The sequence below is a fragment of the Bombina bombina genome, chromosome 5, assembly GCF_027579735.1.
Source record: "Bombina bombina isolate aBomBom1 chromosome 5, aBomBom1.pri, whole genome shotgun sequence".
Classification (NCBI taxonomy): Eukaryota; Metazoa; Chordata; class Amphibia; order Anura; family Bombinatoridae; genus Bombina; species Bombina bombina.
The window spans coordinates 27,888,484-27,912,358 of record NC_069503.1 but is presented as its reverse complement, the minus strand read 5'-3'; the positions used below and the strand labels follow the sequence as shown (position 1 = coordinate 27,912,358).

Genomic DNA, 23,875 nt, shown 5'->3' with positions numbered 1-23,875 from the left:
TCTAAGCCTCTGCAGACTGCCCCTTATCTCAGTTCTTTTCACAGACTTGCATTTTAGCCAATAAGTGCTGACTCAAATAACTCTATAGGAGTGAGCACAATGTTTTCTATATGGAATGCATGAACTAGCACTGTCTAGCTGTGTGAAACTGTCAAATGCACTGAGATAAGAAGCTGCCTTCAATGGCTTAGAAATGAGCATTTGAGCCTACCTAGGTTTAGCTTTCAATAAAGAATACCAAGAGAACAAAGAAAATTTGATGAGAAAACCAAATTGGAAAGTTGTTTAAAATGACACACCCTATCTGAAGGGATAGTTAAAGGGACAGTTAACACAGCATTTATAATGACTTATTCCTATGAAGTAGTTAATTTTAATTTAACCACCCTGTAGCCCAAGTTTAATGCATATATGTTTTTTTGTTCAAAATCACTTACTTTTCATCCTCCGGCCGATTTCAAATGGCCACCAGACCCCTCCTTTCCCTGACATCATCCTAAATGAACGCTCTGTTGAAAGTAACTGTTCCGTGTCGAGCAAGCTCGTGTACGTCTTTTGCGCATGCGCATTGTATTTAAGAGTTTAGTCTCACAGCGGCAAGTGCAAGCTCCTCTGAGTTCTCCCTTGACTTCTAACTTGACTTTCACTGCATAATCCCCCCCCCTCACAATTACTGTACCATACGGTTCCTCCCTACAAAGCAGCCATGTCACGTAACACACAATACTTGCAGCTGTACAAATGGCATGAGTCAGACACCATGGGGGGGGCTTTATAATATTGCCAGTAATTAATGCACACACTGGTAGCGCCAAGTGCAAACCCCTTGCACATCAATAGAAAATAAAATGCAACGCCTGTACTGGTGTCTTTATTACTAGATACAGAACTGCACAATGTCAGACCACTATAGTGTAATGTTACACCGAGATATTTCTGTCACAGCCTCAGTCCCCATACATAATACTATAAGTGACATTGTGCAGTTCTGTATCTAGTGTAACACTGAATAATGAGATAAATATATTAGGTGTAATGTCCCTTTAAATCTGACCCTGCTACATATCTGCCCCTAGTTAGTCTGAGCAGGGGTGATAAGATCATGTAAAACAATACAAGTGTCGCTAACAAACTAACATAACCCTTTGTCTACTCAGTAACAAGGCTCCTACAAATAAGGCAAACTATGGCCTAGATTTGGAGTTCGGCGGTAGCCGTCAAAACCAGCGTTAGAGGCTCCTAACGCTGGTTTTGGGCGCCCGCTGGTATTTGGAGTCAGTGATTAAAGGGTCTAACGCTCACTTTTCAGCCGCGACTTTTCCATACCGCAGATCCCCCTACGCCATTTGCGTAGCCTATCTTTTCAATGGGATCTTTCTAACGCTGGTATTTAGAGTCGTTTCTGAAGTGAGCGTTAGAGCTCTAACGACAAGATTCCAGCCGCCTGAAAATAGCAGGAGTTAAGAGCTTTCTGGCTAACGCCGGTTCATAAAGCTCTTAACTACTGTACCCTAAAGTACACTAACACCCATAAACTACCTATGTACCCCTAAACCGAGCTCCCCCCACATCGCCGCCACTCGATTAAAATTTTTAACCCCTAATCTGCCGACCGCCACCTACGTTATACTTATGTACCCCTAATCTGCTACCCCTAACACCGCCGACCCCTGTATTATATTTATTAACCCCTAACCTGCCCCCCACAACATCGCCGCCAGCTACTTAAAATAATTAACCCCTAATCTTCCGACCGCAAAGCGCCGCCACCTACGTTATCCCTATGTACCCCTAATCTGCTACCCCTAACACCGCCGACCCCTATATTATATTTATTAACCCCTAATCTGCCCCCCACAACGTCGCCGACACTTATTAACTCCTAATCTGCCGAGCGGACCTGAGCGCTACTATAATAAAGTTATTAACCCCTAATCCGCCTCACTAACCCTATCATAAATAGTATTAACCCCTAATCTGCCCTCCCTAACATCGCCGACACCTACCTTCAATTATTAACCCCTAATCTTCCGATCGGAGCTCACCGCTATTCTAATAAATGGATTAACCCCTAAAGCTAAGTCTAACCCTAACACTAACACCCCCCTAAGTTAAATATAATTTACATCTAACGAAATTAATTAACTCTTATTAAATAACTTATTCCTATTTAAAGCTAAATACTTACCTGTAAAATAAACCCTAATATAGCTACAATATAAATTATAATTATATTATAGCTATTTTAGGATTAATATTTATTTTACAGGCAACTTTGTAATTATTTTAACCAGGTACAATAGCTATTAAATAGTTAAGAACTATTTAATAGTTACCTAGTTAAAATAATAACAAATTTACCTGTAAAATAAATCCTAACCTAAGATATAATTAAACCTAACACTACCCTATCAATAAAATAATTAAATAAACTACCTACAATTACCTACAATTAACCTAACACTACACTATCAATAAATTAATTAAACACAATTCCTACAAATAAATACAATTAAATAAACTAGCTAAAGTACAAAAAATAAAAAAGAACTAAGTTACAGAAAATAAAAAAATATTTACAAACATAAGAAAAATATTACAACAATTTTAAACTAATTACACCTACTCTAAGCCCCCTAATAAAATAACAAAGCCCCCCAAAATAAAAAATTCCCTACCCTATTCTAAATTAAAAAAGTTACAAGCTCTTTTACCTTACCAGCCCTGAACAGGGCCCTTTGCGGGGCATGCCCCAAGAATTTCAGCTCTTTTGCCTGTAAAAAAAACCATACAATACCCCCCCCCCCAACATTACAACCCACCACCCACATACCCCTAATCTAACCCAAACCCCCCTTAAATAAACCTAACACTAATCCCCTGAAGATCTTCCTACCTTGTCTTCACCATCCAGGTATCACCGATCCGTCCTGGCTCCAAGATCTTCATCCAACCCAAGCGGGGGTTGGCGATCCATAATCCGGTGCTGAAGAGGTCCAGAAGAGGCTCCAAAGTCTTCCTCCTATCCGGCAAGAAGAGGACATCCGGACCGGCAAACATCTTCTCCAAGCGGCATCTTCGATCTTCTTCCATCCGGAGCGAAGTGGCAGGATCCTGAAGACCTCCAGCGCGGAACATCCATCCGGACCGACGACTGAACGACGAATGACTGTTCCTTTAAGGGACGTCATCCAAGATGGCGTCCCTCGAATTCCGATTGGCTGATAGAATCCTATCAGCCAATCGGAATTAAGGTAGGAATTTTCTGATTGGCTGATGGAATCAGCCAATCAGAATCTAGTTCAATCCGATTGGCCGATCCAATCAGCTAATCAGATTGAGCTCGCATTCTATTGGCTGATCGGAACAGCCAATAGAATGCGAGCTCAATCTGATTGGCTGATTGGATCAGCCAATAGGATTGAACTTGATTCTGATTGGCTGATTCCATCAGCCAATCAGAAAATTCCTACCTTAATTCCGATTGGCTGATAGAATCCTATCAGCCAATCGGAATTCGAGGGACGCCATCTTGGATGACGTCCCTTAAAGGAACAGTCATTCGTCGTTCAGTCGTCGGTCCGGATGGATGTTTCGCGCTGGAGGTCTTCAGGATCCTGCCACTTCGCTCCGGATGGAAGAAGATCGAAGATGCCGCTTGGAGAAGATGTTTGCCGGTCCGGATGTCCTCTTCTTGCCGGATAGGAGGAAGACTTTGGAGCCTCTTCTGGACCTCTTCAGCACCGGATTATGGATCGCCAACCCCCGCTTGGGTTGGATGAAGATCTTGGAGCCAGGACGGATCGGTGATACCTGGATGGTGAAGACAAGGTAGGAAGATCTTCAGGGGATTAGTGTTAGGTTTATTTAAGGGGGGTTTGGGTTAGATTAGGGGTATGTGGGTGGTGGGTTGTTATGTTGGGGGGGGGTATTGTATGTTTTTTTTTACAGGCAAAAGAGCTGAAATTCTTGGGGCATGCCCCGCAAAGGGCCCTGTTCAGGGCTGGTAAGGTAAAAGAGCTTGTAACTTTTTTAATTTAGAATAGGGTAGGGAATTTTTTATTTTGGGGGGCTTTGTTATTTTATTAGGGGGCTTAGAGTAGGTGTAATTAGTTTAAAATTGTTGTAATATTTTTCTTATGTTTGTAAATATTTTTTTATTTTCTGTAACTTAGTTCTTTTTTATTTTTTGTACTTTAGCTAGTTTATTTAATTGTATTTATTTGTAGGAATTGTGTTTAATTAATTTATTGATAGTGTAGTGTTAGGTTAATTGTAGGTAGTTTATTTAATTATTTTATTGATAGGGTAGTGTTAGGTTTAATTATATCTTAGGTTAGGATTTATTTTACAGGTAAATTTGTTATTATTTTAACTAGGTAACTATTAAATAGTTCTTAACTATTTAATAGCTATTGTACCTGGTTAAAATAATTACAAAGTTGCCTGTAAAATAAATATTAATCCTAAAATAGCTATAATATAATTATAATTTATATTGTAGCTATATTAGGATTTATTTTACAGGTAAGTATTTAGCTTTAAATAGGAATCATTTATTTAATTTATTTCGTTAGATAAAAATTATATTTAACTTAGGGGGGTGTTAGTGTTAGGGTTAGACTTAGCTTTAGGGGTTAATCCATTTATTAGAATAGCGGTGAGCTCCGATCGGAAGATTAGGGGTTAATAATTGAAGGTAGGTGTCGGCGATGTTAGGGAGGGCAGATTAGGGGTTAATACTAATTATGATAGGGTTAGTGAGGCGGATTAGGGGTTAATAACTTTATTATAGTAGCGCTCAGGTCCGCTCGGCAGATTAGGGGTTAATAAGTGTAAACAGGTGTCGGCGACGTTGAGGGGGGCAGATTAGGGGTTAATAAATATAATATAGGGGTCGGCGGTGTTAGGGGCAGCAGATTAGGGGTACATAGGGATAATGTAGGTAGCGGCGGTTTACGGAGCGGCAGATTAGGGGTTAAAAAAATATGCAGGGGTCAGCAATAGCGGGGGCGGCAGATTAGGGGTTAATAAGTGTAAGGTTAGGGGTGTTTAGACTCGGGGTACATGTTAGAGTGTTAGGTGCAGACGTAGGAAGTGTTTCCCCATAGGAAACAATGGGGCTGCGTTAGGAGCTGAACGCTGCTTTTTTGCAGGTGTTAGGTTTTTTTTCAGCTCAAACAGCCCCATTGTTTCCTATGGGGGAATCGTGCACGAGCACGTTTTTGAGGCCAGCCGCGTCCGTAAGCAACTCTGGTATCGAGAGTTGCATTTGCGGTAAAAATGCTCTACGCTCCTTTTTTGGAGCCTAACGCAGCATTTGTTTGAACTCTCGATACCAGAGTTAAATTTATGGTGCGGCCAGAAAAAAGCCCGCGGAGTGTTAACAGCCCTTTTACCGCCGAACTCCAAATCTAGGCCTTAGTGAGGTTATTAGTTACTGTGCGCCCCTCTGCGCTAGTTACTGTGTGCCCCTAGATAAAGCAGGGCTGATAATGTGCACTTTGGTGACACAGTGTATATTAACCTTTCACTGGAAAAGAGAGTCAAATTGTGTGTATTAACCCTTCACTAGCACAAAAAGAAACACAGTGTGTATTAACCCTTCATTAGCACAGAGAGCAGCACAGTGTGTATTAACCCTTCACTAGCACAGAGAGCTGCACAGTGTGCATTAACCCTTCACTAGCACAGAGAGCAGCACAGTGTGTATTAACCCCTTCACTTATTATTAACCCCTTCGCTAGCACAGAAATCTGCAGTATATAACCCCTTCACTAAGAAAATGCTGCACAGTGAGTATTAACCCTCCACTATCACAGAGTTGCACAATGTGTATTAACCCTTCATTAGCAAAGAGAGCTGTACATAGTGTATTAACCCTTCCCTACCACAGAGAGCAGCACAGTGTGTATTAACCCTTCCCTACCACAGAGAGCAGCACAGTATTAACCCTTCACTAGCACAGTATGTATTAACCCCTTCATTAGCACAGAGAGCAGAACAGTATGCATTAACCCTTCACTAGCACAGATAGCACAGTGTAAATAACCCCTTCACTAGCACAGAGAGGAGCACACTGTATTAACCCCTTCACTAGCACAGAGAGCAGCACAGTGTGTATTAACCCTTCACTAGCACAGAGAGCAGCACAGTGTGTATTAACCCTTCACTAGCACAGAGAGCTGCACAGTGTGTATTAACCCTTCACTAGCACAGAGATCTGCACAGTGTGTATTAACCCTTCACTAGCACAGAGAGCAGCACAGTGTGTATTAACCCCTCCACTAGCACAGAAATCTGTAGTGGGTATTAACCCTTTACTAGCACAGATAGGTACACAGTGTGTATTAACCCTTCACTAGCACAGAGAGCAGCACAGTGTGTATTAACCCTTCACTAGCACAGAGAGCAGCACAGTATGTATTAACCCTTCACTATCATAGAGAGCAGCACAGTGTGTATTAACACCCTCACTGGCACAGAGAGCAGCACAGTGTGTATTAACCCTTCACTAGCACAGAGAGCAGCACAGTATGTATTAACCCTTCATTAGCACAGAGAGCAGCACAGTGTGTATTAACCCTTCACTAGCACAGAGAGCAGCACAGTGTGTATTAACCCTTCACTAGCACAGTGAGCAGCACAGTGTGTATTAACCCTTCACCAGCACAGAGAGCAGCACAGTGTGTATTAACCCTTCACTAGCACAGAGAGCAGCACAGTGTGTATTAACCCTTCATTAGCACAGAGAGCAGCACAGTGTGTATTAACCCTTCACTAGCACAGAGAGCAGCACAGTGTGTATTAACCCTTCACTAGCACAGAGAGCAGCACAGTGTGTATTAACCCTTCACTAGCACAGAGAGCAGCACAGTATGTATTAACCCTTCACTATCATAGAGAGCAGCACAGTGTGTATTAACACCCTCACTGGCACAGAGAGCAGCACAGTGTGTATTAACCCTTCACTAGCACAGAGAGCAGCACAGTGTGTATTAACCCTTCATTAGCACAGAGAGCAGCACAGTGTGTATTAACCCTTCACTAGCACAGAGAGCAGCACAGTGTGTATTAACCCTTCACTAGCACAGTGAGCAGCACAGTGTGTATTAACCCTTCACCAGCACAGAGAGCAGCACAGTGTGCATTAACCCTTCACTAGCACAGAGAGCAGCACAGTGTGTATTAACCCTTCACTAGCACAGAGAGCAGCACAGTGTGTATTAACCCTTCATTAGCACAGAGAGCAGCACAGTGTGTATTAACCCTTCATTAGAACAGTGAGTAGCACAGTGTGTATTAACCCTTCACTAGCACAGAGAGCAGCACAGTGTGTATTAACCCTTCACTAGCACAGAGAGCAGCACAGTGTGTATTAACCCTTCACTAGCACAGAGAGCAGCACAGTGTGTATTAACCCTTCACTAGCACAGAGAGCAGCACAGTGTGTATTAACCCTTCACTAGCACAGAGAGCAGCACAGTATGTATTAACCCTTCACTAGCACAGAGAGCAGCACAGTGTGTATTAACCCTTCACTAGCACAGAGAGCAGCACAGTGTGTATTAACCCTTCACTAGCACAGAGAGCAGCACAGTGTGTATTAACCCTTCATTAGCACAGAGAGCAGCACAGTGTGTATTAACCCTTCACTAGCACAGAGAGCTGCACAGTGTGTATTAACCCTTCACTAGCACAGAGAGCAGCACAGTGTGTATTAACCCTTCACTAGCACAGAGAGCAGCACAGTATGTATTAACCCTTCATTAGCACAGAGAGCAGCACAGTGTGTATTAACCCTTCACTAGCACAGAGAGCAGCACAGTGAGTATTAACCCTTCACCAGCACTTAGAGCAGCACAGTGTGTATTAACCCTTCACTAGCACAGAGAGCAGCACAGTGTGTATTAAACCTTCACTAGCACAGAGAGCTGCACAGTGTGTATTAACCCTTTCACTAGCACAGTGAGCAGCACAGTGTGTATTAACCCTTTCACCAGCACTTAGAGCAGCACAGTGTGTATTAACCCTTCACTAGCACAGAGAGCAGTAGTGTGTATTAGCCCTTCACTAGTACAGAGAGCAGCACAGTGTGTATTAACCCTTTCACTAGCACAGAGAGCAGCACAGTGTGTATTAACCCTTCACTAGCACAGAGAGCAGCACAGTGTGTATTAACCCTTCACTAGCACAGAGAGCAGCACAGACTGTATTAACCCTTCACTAGCACAGAGAGCAGCACAGTGTGTATTAACCCTTCACTAGCACAGAGAGCAGCACAGTGTGTATTAGCCCTTCACTAGCACAGAGAGCAGCACAGTGTGTATTAACCCTTCACTAGCACAGAGAGCAGCACAGACTGTATTACCCCTTCACTAACACAAAGAGTTAAACAGCACTTTCTATCCCATTGCCTGGCACAAGCAGGTAAATAACATGCACTAAAAGGACAACATTTATAACAATTATAAACGTTTTATCACACAATACACACAGCCTGACTCACCCAGCTGTGGCTGCACAGGAAGTAAATGGGAGGAAAACAAAGTTCAGCTCAATACAGAACTACATCTCCCAGAATACATGCTGAGTGTAAGCAGCAGCCAATCTTACAAAAGAAAATACAAAGGAGTCGAGAAGGGTCCAACTGCAGAGTGGAGCTCCACTCTAGACAGGAAGCATGTGACCTCTACTCAAAGCTTTTTTTTTTTTTTTTTAAATCAACTTTAATGTAACAAACAAGCTATAGACTGTGACAATGATTATGAAAACGAAACATTTTGTAGCTTTCTTGCATTCACAGTGTTTTATGCAGATTGTGATTTATAAGGTAACCACTGTGAATGAACATTAACCCCTTAGTGACCAGACCATTGTTACATTTTCTTACCCTTAAAGGGACACTAAACCCAACAATTTTATTTCAGGATTCAAGTAGAGAATACAATTTTAAACAACACTCTTATTTACTTTTATTATCTAATTTGCTTCATTCTTCAGATATCCTTTGTTGAAGAAATAGCAATGCACATGGGTGAGCCAATAACAGGAGGCATGAATGTGCAGCAACCAATCAGCAGCTACTGAGCCTATCTATATATGCTTTTCAGCAAAGTATACCAAGAAAGTGAAGCAAATTAGATAATACAAGTAAATTAGAAAGTTGTTTAACCCCTTAATGACCGAGGACGTGCAGGGTACGTCCTCAGAAAAAAGGCAGTTAACGCCTGAGAACGTACCCTGCACGTCCTCGGTGTGGAAAGCAGCTGGAAGCGATCCTGCTCGCTTCCAGCTGCTTTCCGGTTATTGCAGTGATGCCTCGATATGGAGGCATCCTGCAATAACCTTAGATGGCCATCCGATGCAGAGAGAGCCACTCTGTGGCCCTCTCTGCACCGGACATCGATGGCCGGTATCGTTGGTGGGTGGGAGCCGGTGTGGGAGGTGGGTGGCGGCCATCGATGGCCCTGGTCATGTGGAGGGGGGCGGGATCGTGGGCGTGCAAGTCCGGGCACGTGCACGAGGGGGCGCGCGCGGGCGCGTGCCGGGGCAGGGACCGGGTGGGGACCGCTGCACTACAGAAAAAAATGTGTCCCAAAATAAAAGTGGGACAAGTAATTTTTTAAAAAAAACCTTAGTCGTTATTTAGGTAGTGGGGGTTGGTCCGTGGAGGGGGGGGAAAGCTACACTACAGAAAAAATAAAAAAAATAGAAAAGAAATAAACATTTGATTGTGCAAAATGGGTACTGGCAGACAGCTGCCAGTACCCAAGATGGCCCCCAATAAGGCAGAGGGGGAGGCTTAGATAGCTGTTTTGGGGGGGATCAGGGAGGTTGGGGGCTAAGGGGGGATCCTAAACACAGCATATGTAAATATGCTTTTTTTTTTTTTTCTTTAAAAAAAAAAAAAAAATCTTTTATTTTAGTACTGGCAGACTTTCTGCCAGTACTTAAGATGGCGGGGACAATAGTGGGGTGGGGGAGGGAAGGGAGCTGTTTGGGAGGGATCAGGGGGTGGGATGTGTCAGGTGGGAGGCTGAACTCTACACTAAAGCTAAAATTAACCCTGCAAGCTCCCTACACACTACCTAATTAACCCCTTCACTGCTAGCCATAATACACGTGTGATGCGCAGCTGCATTTAGCGACTTTCTAATTACCAAAAAGCAACACCAAAGTCATATATGTCTGCTATTTCTGAACAAAGGGCATCCCAGAGAAGCATTTACAACCATTTGTGCCATAATTGCACAAGCTGTTTGTAAATAATTTCAGTGAGAAACCTAAAATTGTGAAAAAATTAACGTTTTTTTTAATTTGATCGCATTTGGCGGTGAAATGGTGGCATGAAATATACCAAAATGGGCCTATATCAATTCTTGGGGTTGTCTACTACACTACACTAAAGCTAAAATTAACCCTAGAAGCTCCCTACATGCTCCCTAATTAACCCCTTCACTGCTGGGCATAATACGCGTATTTTGCGCAGGGGCATTTAGCAGCCTTCTAATTACCAAAAAGCAAAGCCAAAGCCATATATGTCTGCTATTTCTGAACAAAGGGGATCCCAGAGAAGCATTTACAACCATTTATGCTATAATTGCATAAGTTGTTTGTAAATAATTTCAGTGAGAACATTTTTTTTTATTTGATCGCATTTGGCGGTGAAATGGTGGCATGAAATATACCAAAATGGGCCTAGATCAATACTTTGGGATGTCTTCTAAAAAAAAATATATACATGTCAATGGATATTCAGGGATTCCTGAAAGATATTAGTGTTCCAATGTAACTAGCGCTAATTTTGAAAAAAAGTGGTTTGGAAATAGCAAAGTGCTACTTGTATTTATGGCCCTATAACTTGCAAAAAAAGCAAAGAACGTGTAAACATTGGGTATTTCTAAACTCAGGACAAAATTTAGAAACTATTTAGCATGGGTGTTTTTTGGTGGTTGTAGATGTGTAACAGATTTTGGGGGTCAAAGTTAGAAAAAATGTGTTTTTTTCCATTTTTTCCTCATATTTTATAATGTTTTTTATAGTAAATTATAAGATATGATGAAAATTATGGTATCTTTTGAAAGTCAATTTAATGGCGAGAAAAACGGTATATAATATGTGTGGGTACAGTAAATGAGTAAGAGGAAAATTACAGCTAAACACAAACACCGCAAAAATGTAAAAATAGCCTTGGTCCCAAACGGACAGAAAATGGAAAAGTGCTGCGGTCATTAAGGGGTTAAAATTGCATGCTTTTTCTAAATCATGAAATAAAAAATTTGGGTTTCATGTCCCTTTAAGTACCAGGGCTATATTTTCCTCTTACTCATTTACTGTACCCACACATATTATATACCGTTTTTCTCGCCACTAAATGGACTTTCTAAAGATACCATTATTTTCATCATATCTTATAATTTACTATAATTTTTTTTGTAAAATATGAGGAAAAAATGAAAAAAACACACTTTTTCTTACTTTGACCCCCAAAATCTGTTACATATCTACAACCACCAAAAAACACCCATGCTAAATAGTTTCTAAATTTTATCCCGAGTTTAGAAATACCCAATGTTTACATCTTCTTTGCTTATTTTGCAAGTTATAGGGCCATCAATACAAGTAGCACTTTGCTATTTCCAAACCATTTATTTTTTTTCAAAATTAGCGCTAGTTACATTAGAACACTGATATCTTTCAGGAATCCCTGAATATCCCTTGACATGTATATATTTTTTTAGTAGACAACCCAAAGTATTGATCTAGGCCCATTTTGGTATATTTCATGCCACCATTTCACCACCAAATGCGATCAAATAAAAAAAAAAAGTTCACTTTTTCACACATTTTGTCACAAACTTTAGGTTTCCCACTGAAATTATTTACAAAAAGCTTCAGCAGTTATGGCACAAATGGTTGTAAATGCTTCTCTGGGATCCCCTTTGTTCAGAAATAGCAGACTTATATGGCTTTGGGATTGCTTTTTGGTAATTAGAAGGCTGCTAAATGCTGCTGCGCACCACACTTTTATTATGCCCAGCAGTGAAGGTGTTAATTCATTAGCTTGTAGGGAGCTTGTACGTTTAATTTTCACTTTCGTGTAGTAGACAACCCAAAGTATTGATCTAGGCCCATTTTGCTATATTTCATGCTACCATTTCACCGCCAAATGCGATCAAATAAAAAAAATGTTTTACTTTTTCACAAACTTTGGGTTTATCACTGAACAAACAGCTTGTGCAATTATAGCACAAATGGTTGTAAATGAATCTCTGGGATCTCCTTTGTTCAGACCCCCCCCAAACAGCTCTCTAACCCCCCCCCCCCCCCCTTCTACCTTTTAGCGTACATGTTATGTACTTTCAGCTGTCTGCCAGTAGCTAATATTTATTTGCTTTTATTTTTTTTATATACAGTAGATATATAAAATAAAATCTGTAGTGTATTTGCCCACCCTCATTCCCCTACCACTCTACCCTCTCCCAGTTTATTTTTTTTTTTTTTTTTTTGCAAATAAATTTTTATTGAAGTTGAAACAAAGATTAACAAACAGTATTCACCTTTAAGATAATATTACATCCAATAAAGTATTACAATGCCTAAAAGCAAATATTAATGACAACACAGAATGCACCTGTAATAAGAGAAATACATATCAAAGATTAACATGGTGCTAGGCAAAAGCTTAGGTGAAAGGAATTAGAACTTCATTTTATATTATAGTACTAGCAAATGATCTCCACTACCTGATAGGAAACACTTATTGACATATCTGAATCAAGGTATCTGCCTGTGGAGGGTTAGCATATGAGGCGGCCACTCTTGGGCCGAAAAATATAAGGGGGGGGGGACTATCAGCGGGCGAAAGCCGCTTAAATATGTAGAAGGGGGGGGGGTGGTGGAGGGCAGAGCCAGTTAGTATGTCAAATTTATAAACAGGGGTTACTCAGGGTATGGGAATTTATATGGATAGTTGAGGGGCTTTCAATAAGATAGATAAGGGAAGTTCTTAAGAAAGTTATATGGAGAGGGAAGATATTAGTATGTATGAATTATACAGGGTCACTGGGTGAGCTCCTCTCCTGGGGAAATGTCAGCTATAGACGGTGCGGGAAAAAGGAAAAGGGATATGACCCGCAGGCAGCCAGTACCGGCGGGAAAGGGAGGAGAGGAACCCAACAGTAACAAGGTGTGAATTGTTAACACGTCACACTGCCTCGGCCGCTGGCAGTGCGGAAAAATGCCAAAATATACTGGGGTCTCAGAAATTCTAATGTAATGTAACATAACACTTTCCACTATAATCCCCTGTAACATAAGGATGCAACCATGTACAATCATTGATCCCAAACAAATTAGTAGCCCCAAAGATTGCAACAGCTAGGAATAAGGATATTCAGTAATACTATATAAAATCCTACAGTGGCAGTGTGTATAGTAGTAAGCTATATAAAGGAAACTTAACACAGAGTTACAGGTTTCTCGTTGTATATGGAAGTTAGCTATCAACTCAGAAAAGGTTTGCTAAATAAGATAAACATCTAGGGTTGGCGTCAGACTAACAGGGCCTTATTTAACAATAGAGCTGAAGGTGGAAATCTATATGGCTATAGAGTTATTAGAAAATGTGACATATAACAGAATACCTGGTAGCAAATAATTAAACAGTGCTAGAACTTCTACAAAAGTCAGAGACAATTGGGTTATAAAATGAATAAAGTCAGAGGTTGACAATAGAAAATATATCTAAGTGACCCATAATAAGCTGTATGACCATATGTCCAATTTTTAAACTAATCGTTAGGAGAAACTTATTAATTGCAGTAGTCCAGGATTCTTAGATCAACAGTAACCTAGACTTATTTAGATACATTCTTGTTGGTACAGATTATTGCAGGCTACGCCAAAATATGAGATATCAATTATGTTTCTGGAGGCGTTGCGGTGAAAAGGTAAAGGTTATGCTCATACGAAGCTAAACAAGAAGGTATCAGTATTTAAAATAAAAATTCAATAACATAGAAAATAAGAAATTAAAGGAGCTTCACATAGTGCAATGTAAACATTTCGCTAGAGCAGGGAAATTAACAATAACTATGATCCATACTATGCAAACTGTAAATAGCTCACTTGTACCCAAAAAAAAAAAAAAAAAACATATCCAGTACGCTAGGGCAACAAGTCTACAATAGGGCATTCCAATATATACACATATGTTAAGTTAGGTTAATGTTATTAGATTAGCAAAAGCTAATAGGTAGAACAAGAGATAACTGACTATAGAGTGCTGGTAGTAGATAAAGTAGACATAATGCTATTTTGAGCCTTAACTGTTAGGAAAACAAATTGCGATCATATAGCTGATAAAGGATAATAATATCTGCATCCAACCAGACATAACATAACAGAGCAAGGATCAGTAATGTTCATTTCTCAATATATGAAAATATTTGAGTAAAGTTTATAAGTTAACGGTGACTATCTAAAAATATAAGTATTGTGAACACTTCAAACAAGGGGTAGCATGAGAACAAAGTTAAATTAAGATCATGTGCACATAATTAAACACCACATCAGACATGTTAATCATATCGTTATTAGGGATAATCAGTGGAGCTGAGAAATAGCTGAAAATTCTTCAAAAGCCATGTAAAGTTTTCCAACTATCCTATCAAAAAGGGACAGTAGAAGTGCTGTATCCTCTCTTCATCCGATGCCACGTATTTCAAAGGAGCTGCACATACCTGCCTGCTTATAGAAACCAAATGTCCAGATTTTAAAGCATGTGGCTTTACCCATCCTAATGCGTTCTGCAAAAACTGGGATAGAAGAGCCCCAGAAGGAGATCGCAATAGCAGACCTTCTATGGACAGGAAGCTGCACTGCTTGGGGTATTGCCGCTTGCGGTATGTTAGTCACTAATTTGGGGTGCCCAGAATTGCTAACATGAGGACTCAGAAAGTGAACAAAACGCAGTCCAGGATCCCCTAAAGCTGAGGTGTCTCCATAAGTGCAGCGGTCAGATGTAGTCAGTTGTACACCAGGCAGTCGCAAATCAATCTCTTCCCCCAAACAAGCAGCTCCCTCTAGTACTTGCAAGCTGGAGGGCGGAAAGGATACCGGAGTCTGGCAAATCGGCTCTGACGCAGCACTCTGTAGGGGATAAGCTGTAGCCTTAGTTTGATGCTCCCCAAACTCCGCCATTATTTCTGCAGACGCCACAATATTTTCATAGCCGCAGCTGATAACATCTCTCAGGCAATTAAAGTGGTTCGTCATGCGGTGTCCCAACTCAATTAGACAGCTTCTTATTTCTGTGTAGGGATCCCCCATGGTTAGCAGTGTAGCTGATGATCTCTGGCCGAACGGTCTAATTTGCCGATGTAATAAGTGTGCTATAATCCAAGATGGCGTTTATACCGCCTGTCCTTACTTCACTTAGTGTCGGCATGTCTGTCGATATAGTATGTTTCTATATCAAAAATAGCTCCAGACATGTAGCTGAGAACTTCAGAAGAGAAAAAAAAACAAAAGTTTCAGAATTTGTATGTATATATTATACCACAGAAGTGCCCCCATAAGCAGGAGCTGCATTAAAACATGTCTGGTCTCAACGGCAGTTGGCTCCGCCCCCCCCCAGTTTATTTTACTAATCTATTATCCCCCTCTCCCTCCTTCCAGCTTCCAACTTTTTCCGTAGTATAAGCGTTCCCACCCGCTCCTGCCCCTCTCATACACCCTACCGCCTTCTTCCTCCTACCTCCAGTGATGGGCCACCCACCTGCCTCCCTCCTATCCTTCGCATGCCACCAACGATCGGCACCATCACTGGCCCTCTCTGCAACGGTTGCTTAGAAAATGGTAATGCACTATGCCTCAATACTGAGGCATTTCTGCAATCTGTGTCCCTTTCTGTATTGTGCAGCGGTGGTGCCAATCGATGGCGTGGGAGGGTAAGGAGGGAGGCAGGTGGGAGCCCCATCGCTGGAGGGGCTGGAGAGGCTGGGACCACTGCGCTGCATAAAAAAAATATGTTAAGATAGGGATAGAAGGATAGTGATAGATGGATAGAGATAAATGGATATAGGTATAGGGAGATAGGGATAGAGATAGAGGAATAGAGATAGAGGGATAGGGATAGATGGACACAGCAATAGAGGGATAGAGGGATATATGGATAGTGATAGAGGGATTGGTGATAGATATAGACGGGAGCGGGTGGTACCTCTGCGCTGCAGAAAATTAGATGTTGAAAGTGGCAGGGAGGGTGAAGGAGGGAGGGGGGATAAGAGAGAGGAGATCTGAGTGGATGGGGGGGTCAGATGGTAGGCAAAGGTTCTCGGAGGGAGAGGTGGGTAAATAAGGGTTAGTAAGTTGGACACATTTTTGACCGTCTACACGGACTTTAACACTAGTATTGCAATAAACAGATAGCAAATGTGGAACAAATTTGGTTATGTTTTCAAAAAGTAACTGTTATTTTAAAAAGAGTTAAAATCCTTTGAGCCACTTATTTATTTGTGGATATATACACGGCATGAACCCCATCATAGGACAGACGTTATCAGCCTTGCCCAACGCTCTTTATGGAAAACAATCTGGTGCCAACTTTGCAACTTCATATATTTTATCTTATCTTATCAAGTAAAGGTATTTACTTCTATTATTACATTTTCTTCGTTCTCTTCCTATATTTATCTGAAAAAGAAGAAATAAAAGCGTTTGAGCCGGCCCATGTTAGTTTGAGAACCTGGGTTACGCTTGCTTATTGGATGGCTAAATGCAGGCACCTATTAGCAAGCTCTATCCAGGGTACTGAACAAAAAATAGTCATGCTCCAAAGCTTCCATTCCTAACTTTTCAAATAAAGATAGCAAGAGAACGAATAAAAAATTATAATAGGAACAAATTATAAAGCTGCTTAAAATTGCATGCTCTATCTGAATCATGAAAGAAAAAATGTGGGTCCAGTAGCCCTTTAAGTTTGTACAGTGTGTGTCTGAGTCAGATGGCAGAGCACTTTCATTTGCAGAGGAGGTAGGACTTACATAGTAATTTTTTTTTATTTCTTTGTGCAATTTTGGATTGTAACTTCAGTGTGGTAGTAGTATGGTGGGGCCAGGGGTCCATAAAAAACATTTATTTTTTTAGCAATCTGCAGCAGTGTATTTATGATTATTTGACAATGCTGTAGAAATTCTATATTTAAAGCCATGCATAAAGGTTTCCTCCTTAATACACAAATGGTAGTTGCCCTTTTGAAAGATATTTTTTTTTGTAATATATACATTTTAACTACATTTCAGTTTACTGCCCCTTTATGCAAGGACTTTACAGATGCAAGGAGGCATTTTATCTATGATTTTTACATATGCATAAAAAGTTATACTTTCAAACTAAGATTTCTCAGTGTTTCAAATGATACAGGTTAACTTAACACTGTTCAGTTTACACTACAGCTGACTTAATTTTGAAATACATACAAACGAGCCTAAATCATGCATTTAACCATATCTAATGGTATGAGACCTAGTGCCACGGCTTATGGTTCCACCAAGACCATATAGAGCACAGCATTTTCAAAATCCATAAGTACAGCTGACAGATGGGAACATGTTTACACCATAATTGAAGTGTTGCTCTTGTTTGGGGGACAAAACACAAACATATGTCAACCTTTTAAAAGTACTTTTCTTCATCTAACCATCTACCGATAACATTAATCTACAATTTTGAATTCATAGAGTTTCATTTTTGTTTGCACATTTGCAAATCTGATTGTTTAAAAAGTGATCTCTTAATTTCTGCAATTTTTTTTATCATGCATGTCAAACACTGTTTTGTTGTTTTTGTTGGTCTCTCTGTGAGAGTGGGTGTATATGTCTTTGTGCATTTTCTGTGTATGTCTGTGAGGGTGTGTGCATATGTCGTTGTGCTTTTTCTATTTGTGTCCCTGTGAGGGTGTGTGTATGTATGTCTTTGTGTATTTCCTCTTGATGCCTCTGTGAGGGTGGATGTGTATAATTTTTTATGTGGATGTCTCTTTGAGGGTGTGTGTATGTATGTCTGCGTTTTCTGTGGATGTCTCTCTGAGGGTGTGTGAGTATGTCTGTGTGTTTTCTTTGGTTGTCTCTGTGAGGGTGTGTGTATGTATGTGCAGTTTAAACAGAAACACACCACCACCCCTTGTCCATCAGTCATTTGTTGAACATGACATTAACTTGGAGGCCCTGTTGGTCAAGACATGCCTGCAAAAACAACTCCATATCTTCTCTGTGCTGAAATACAAAGAGGAATGGCTCCCTTGCTTCTGGTTCTTCTCTTTGCATCACGTTATCTATGGCCTTCTGGCGGTCATCTTCATTCATTGACACATAACTTGGCATGGTTATGCGCCCACAGAACAGTGCCTCATTCTTGACAACCCATTGTATAGCAATGTGTAGATCTTTAATGATTGCTGGCTCCTGTGTCAAGCACATGGGAGGAAACTTAGTCATAGTCAGAATCAAAACTGTTATTTTCATAATAAATAAAAAATCATTTAAGGGACACTCAAGTCAAAAACAGACTTTTATAAATCAGAAAGAACATGCAGTTTCCAATTTACTTCCATTATAAAATCTGCTTCGTTCTCTTGTTATCCTTTGCTGAAGGAACAACATTGCACTACTGTCAGCAAGATGAACACATATAGGCCGCGTTCGGGCAGCGCTCAGGAGCTAGTGGAGGCGCTTCACTTCCAGCGATGACGTGGCGCTAGGTGACGTCACAAGCAAGGGAGCTTAGAGAAAACGATTGCATGCGCAAAGGGATCTGCTGCACAATAATGAACGTTTTTAAATATGCTCCCTTGTAGCTGACTGTAAAAATGTTTAAATTGTGTCTCTCTTTATTAGTGGAGGATTATTTTTATTTAAGCTGTTTACACAACACCGTTGTTCGAGAATGGTTTCCCCTGCCTCTCGGCAAACATTGGAACTCTGACCCACCTTCATTCAGCTGTTCTCAGCTCAGCCCCTGTAGCTTATCCTGCCACATTAAGCTAATAATAGTATGGGTGCTGAGCTGAGAGCAGCTGAATGGAGGTGGGTCAGAGTTCCGATGTTTGCCGAGAGGCAGGGGAAACCAGAGACACTGGGGAAACAATTCTCAGCATAACACCGGATAAGCATGACAGCAGCATTTAGTACAGGGCTTACTTAACCTATCTCCAATTTGCCCTGTACTAAATGCTGCTGTCAGACTTATCCGCCTCACTTGTCCCTCCTCTGCTGCTTATAAAAACATGGCAGCCTCCACAGCAAAACGTGTGCGGAGGCTGCCATGTTGCCAAGCGTCTGAGCTTGCTCTGAAAAGTGACAGCTTTTCCAGCACTATGGAAGCGCTGGGACTTACGTCATCAGAGCACTCAAAAACGCCAGGCATCTCACTTGCAAATGTGAGGAAAATGCTACAAGCGAGTCCCAGTTTGCTTGGAGCGCTGCCCGAACGGAGCCATAGTCATCCAATCGCAAAAGACAAATGTGTGCAGGCAAAAATCAGCAGCTAGCTCCCACTAGTGTTGAATATGTGCGTATTCTCTTTCAGCAAGGGATAACAAGAGAACAAAGCACATTTAAAAATAGATGTGAATTTATAAGTGTCTTAAAATGACATGTTCTATCTGAATCATGCAAGTTAAATTTTGAATTTACTATCCCTTTATCTCCTTAAGGACCGCAGCTGTAACAGATGAACAAAAATTAAATAGTAAAAATAATAAAAATAAATAGTTATGTAGGGTTAGGGTTAGATCTAGGCTTAGTGGTAGATCTAGGGGGAGGGTTAGATCTAGGGGGAGGGTTGGGGTTAAAAGGTCACTGAAGGAGAAAAAGGTTAATTGTAAAAATTGAAAATTGGGTATTTCAAAACTCAGGACAAAATGAAGAAACTGTTTAGCCATGTTGTTTTCTTGGGGGTTGTAGATGCGTAACAGATTTTAGGGGTAAAAGTAAAAAAAAAAAGCGTGGTTTTTAATATTTTTAATCATAATTTATAAAAATATTTAGTAAAAATTATGATATGATGAAAATAATGGTATCTGTAGAAAGTCAATCTTATGGCGAGAAAAACGGTATATAATATGTGTGGGTACAGTAATAAGTATATAATATGTGTGGGTACAGTAATGAGTATATAATATGTGTGAGTACAGTAATGAGTATATAATATGTGTGGGTACAGTAAATGAGTATATAATATGTGTTAGTACAGTAATGAGTATATAATATGTGTGGGTACAGTAATGAGTATATAATATGTGTGAGTACAGTAATGAGTATATAATATGTGTGGGTACAGTAATGAGTATATAATATGTGTGAGTACAGTAATGAGTATATAATATGTGTGAGTACAGTAATAAGTATATAATATGTGTGGGTACAGTATAGAGTATATAATATGTGTGAGTACAGTAATAAGTATATAATATGTATGGGTACAGTAATGAGTATATAATATGTGTGTGGGTACAGTAATGAGTATATAATATGTATGGGTACAGTAATGAGTATATAATATGTGTGTGGGTACAGTAATGAGTATATAATATGTGTGAGTACAGTAATGAGTATATAATATGTGTGTGTACAGTAATGAGTATATAATATGTGTGTGGGTACAGTAATGAGTATATAATATGTGTGTGTACAGTAATGAGTATATAATATGTGTGAGTACAGTAATGAGTATATAATATGTGTGTGGGTACAGTAATGAGTATATAATATGTGTGAGTACAGTAATGAGTATATAATGTGTGTGAGTACAGTAATGAGTATATAATATGTGTGTGGGTACAGTAATGAGTATATAATATGTGTGAGTACAGTAATGAGTATATAATATGTGTGGGTACAGTAATGAGTATATAATATGTGTGAGTACAGTATAATGAGTATATAATATGTGTGTGGGTACAGTAATGAGTATATAATATGTGTGAGTACAGTAATGAGTATATAATATGTGTGTGGGTACAGTAATGAGTATATAATATGTGTGAGTACAGTAATGAGTATATGTGTGTGTACAGTAATGAGTATATAATATGTGTGAGTACAGTAATGAGTATATAATATGTGTGAGTACAGTACTGAGTATATAATATGTGTGGGTACAGTAATGAGTATATAATATGTGTGAGTACAGTAATGAGTATATAATATGTGTGTGAGTACAGTAATGAGTATATAATATGTGTGTGGGTACAGTAATGAGTATATAATATGTGTGGGTACAGTAATGTGTATATAATATGTGTTAGTACAGTAATGAATATATAATATGTGTGAGTACAGTAATAAGTATATAATATGTGTGGGTACAGTAATGAGTATATAATATGTGTGAGTACAGTAATGAGTATATAATATGTATGGGTACAGTAATGAGTATATAATATGTGTGAGTACAGTAATGAGTATATAATATGTGTGAGTACAGTAATGAGTATATAATATGTATGGGTACAGTAATGAGTATATAATATGTGTGAGTACAGTAATGAGTATATAATATGTGTGGGTACAGTAATGAGTATATAATATGTGTGAGTACAGTAATGAGTATATAATATGTGTGGGTACAGTAATGAGTATATAATATGTGTGAGTACAGTAATGAGTATATAATATGTGTGTGAGTACAGTAATGAGTATATAATATGTGTGTGGGTACAGTAATGAGTATATAATATGTGTGGGTACAGTAATGAGTATATAATATGTGTTAGTACAGTAATGAATATATAATATGTGTGAGTACAGTAATAAGTATATAATATGTGTGGGTACAGTAATGAGTATATAATATGTGTGAGTACAGTAATGAGTATATAATATGTGTGAGTACAGTAATGAGTATATAATATGTGTGGGTAAAGTAATGAGTATATAATATGTGTGAGTACAGTAATGAGTATATAATATGTATGGGTACAGTAATGAGTATATAATATGTGTGAGTACAGTAATGAGTATATAATATGTGTGGGTACAGTAATGAGTATATAATATGTGTGAGTACAGTAATGAGTATATAATATGTGTGAGTACAGTAATGAGTATATAATATGTGTGGGTACAGTAATGAGTATATAATATGTGTGAGTACAGTAATGAGTATATAATATGTGTGGGTACAGTAATGAGTATATAATATGTGTGAGTACAGTAATGAGTATATAATATGTGTGAGTACAGTAATGAGTATATAATATGTGTGGGTACAGTAATGAGTATATAATATGTGTGAGTACAGTAATGAGTATATAATATGTGTGGGTACAGTAATGAGTATATAATATGTGTGAGTACAGTAATGAGTATATAATATGTGTGGGTACAGTAATGAGTATATAATATGTGTGAGTACAGTAATGAGTATATAATATGTGTGGGTACAGTAATGAGTATATAATATGTGTGAGTACAGTAATGAGTATATAATATGTGTGGGTACAGTAATGAGTATATAATATGTGTGGGTACAGTAATGAGTATATAATATGTGTGAGTACAGTAATGAGTATATAATATGTGTGAGTACAGTAATGAGTATATAATATGTGTGGGTACAGTAATGAGTATATAATATGTGTGAGTACAGTAATGAGTATATAATATGTGTGGGTACAGTAATGAGTATATAATATGTGTGAGTACAGTAATGAGTATATAATATGTGTGGGTACAGTAATGAGTATATAATATGTGTGAGTACAGTAATGAGTATATAATATGTGTGAGTACAGTAATGAGTATATAATATGTGTGGGTACAGTAAATGAGTATATAATATGTGTGAGTACAGTAATGAGTATATAATATGTGTGAGTACAGTAATGAGTATATAATATGTGTGGGTACAGTAATGAGTATATAATATGTGTGGGTACAGTAATGAGTATATAATATGTGTGAGTACAGTAATGAGTATATAATATGTGTGGGTACAGTAATGAGTATATAATATGTGTGGGTACAGTAATGAGTATATAATATGTGTGAGTACAGTAATGAGTATATAATATGTGTGAGTACAGTAATGAGTATATAATATGTGTGGGTACAGTAATGAGTATATAAAATGTGTGGGTACAGTAATGAGTATATAATATGTGTGAGTACAGTAATGAGTATATAATATGTGTGGGTACAGTAATGAGTATATAATATTTGTGAGGTACAGTAATGAGTATATAATATGTGTGGGTACAGTAATGAGTATATAATATGTGTGAGTACAGTAATGAGTATATAATATGTGTGAGTACAGTAATGAGTATATAATATGTGTGGGTACAGTAATGAGTATATAATATGTGTGAGTACAGTAATGAGTATATAATATGTGTGAGTACAGTAATGAGTATATAATATGTGTGGGTACAGTAATGAGTATATAATATGTGTGAGTACAGTAATGAGTATATAATATGTGTGAGTACAGTAATGAGTATATAATATGTGTGAGTACAGTAATGAGTATATAATATGTGTGGGTACAGTAATGAGTATATAATATGTGTGAGTACAGTAATGAGTATATAATATGTGTGAGTACAGTAATGAGTATATAATATGTGTGGGTACAGTAATGAGTATATAATATGTGTGAGTACAGTAATGAGTATATAATATGTGTGGGTACAGTAATGAGTATATAATATGTGTGGGTACAGTAATGAGTATATAATATGTGTGGGTACAGTAATGAGTATATAATATGTGTGAGTACAGTAATGAGTATATAATATGTGTGGGTACAGTAATGAGTATATAATATGTGTGGGTACAGTAATGAGTATATAATATGTGTGAGTACA

The 23,875-nt window shown here is 38.9% G+C and overlaps 1 protein-coding gene across 1 annotated transcript in view; it reads right to left on the bottom strand.

The window, feature by feature from the left end:
* Positions 1 to 8,530, bottom strand: part of LOC128659737 (oocyte zinc finger protein XlCOF6-like) — a 149,513-nt gene extending 140,983 nt beyond the window's left edge. The window contains exon 1 of the mRNA XM_053713317.1: positions 8,510 to 8,530. The gene's annotated coding sequence lies outside the window, so the exon portion shown is untranslated. The remainder of the gene's footprint in view (positions 1 to 8,509) is intronic.
* Between the last annotated feature and the right edge of the window lie 15,345 nt (positions 8,531 to 23,875).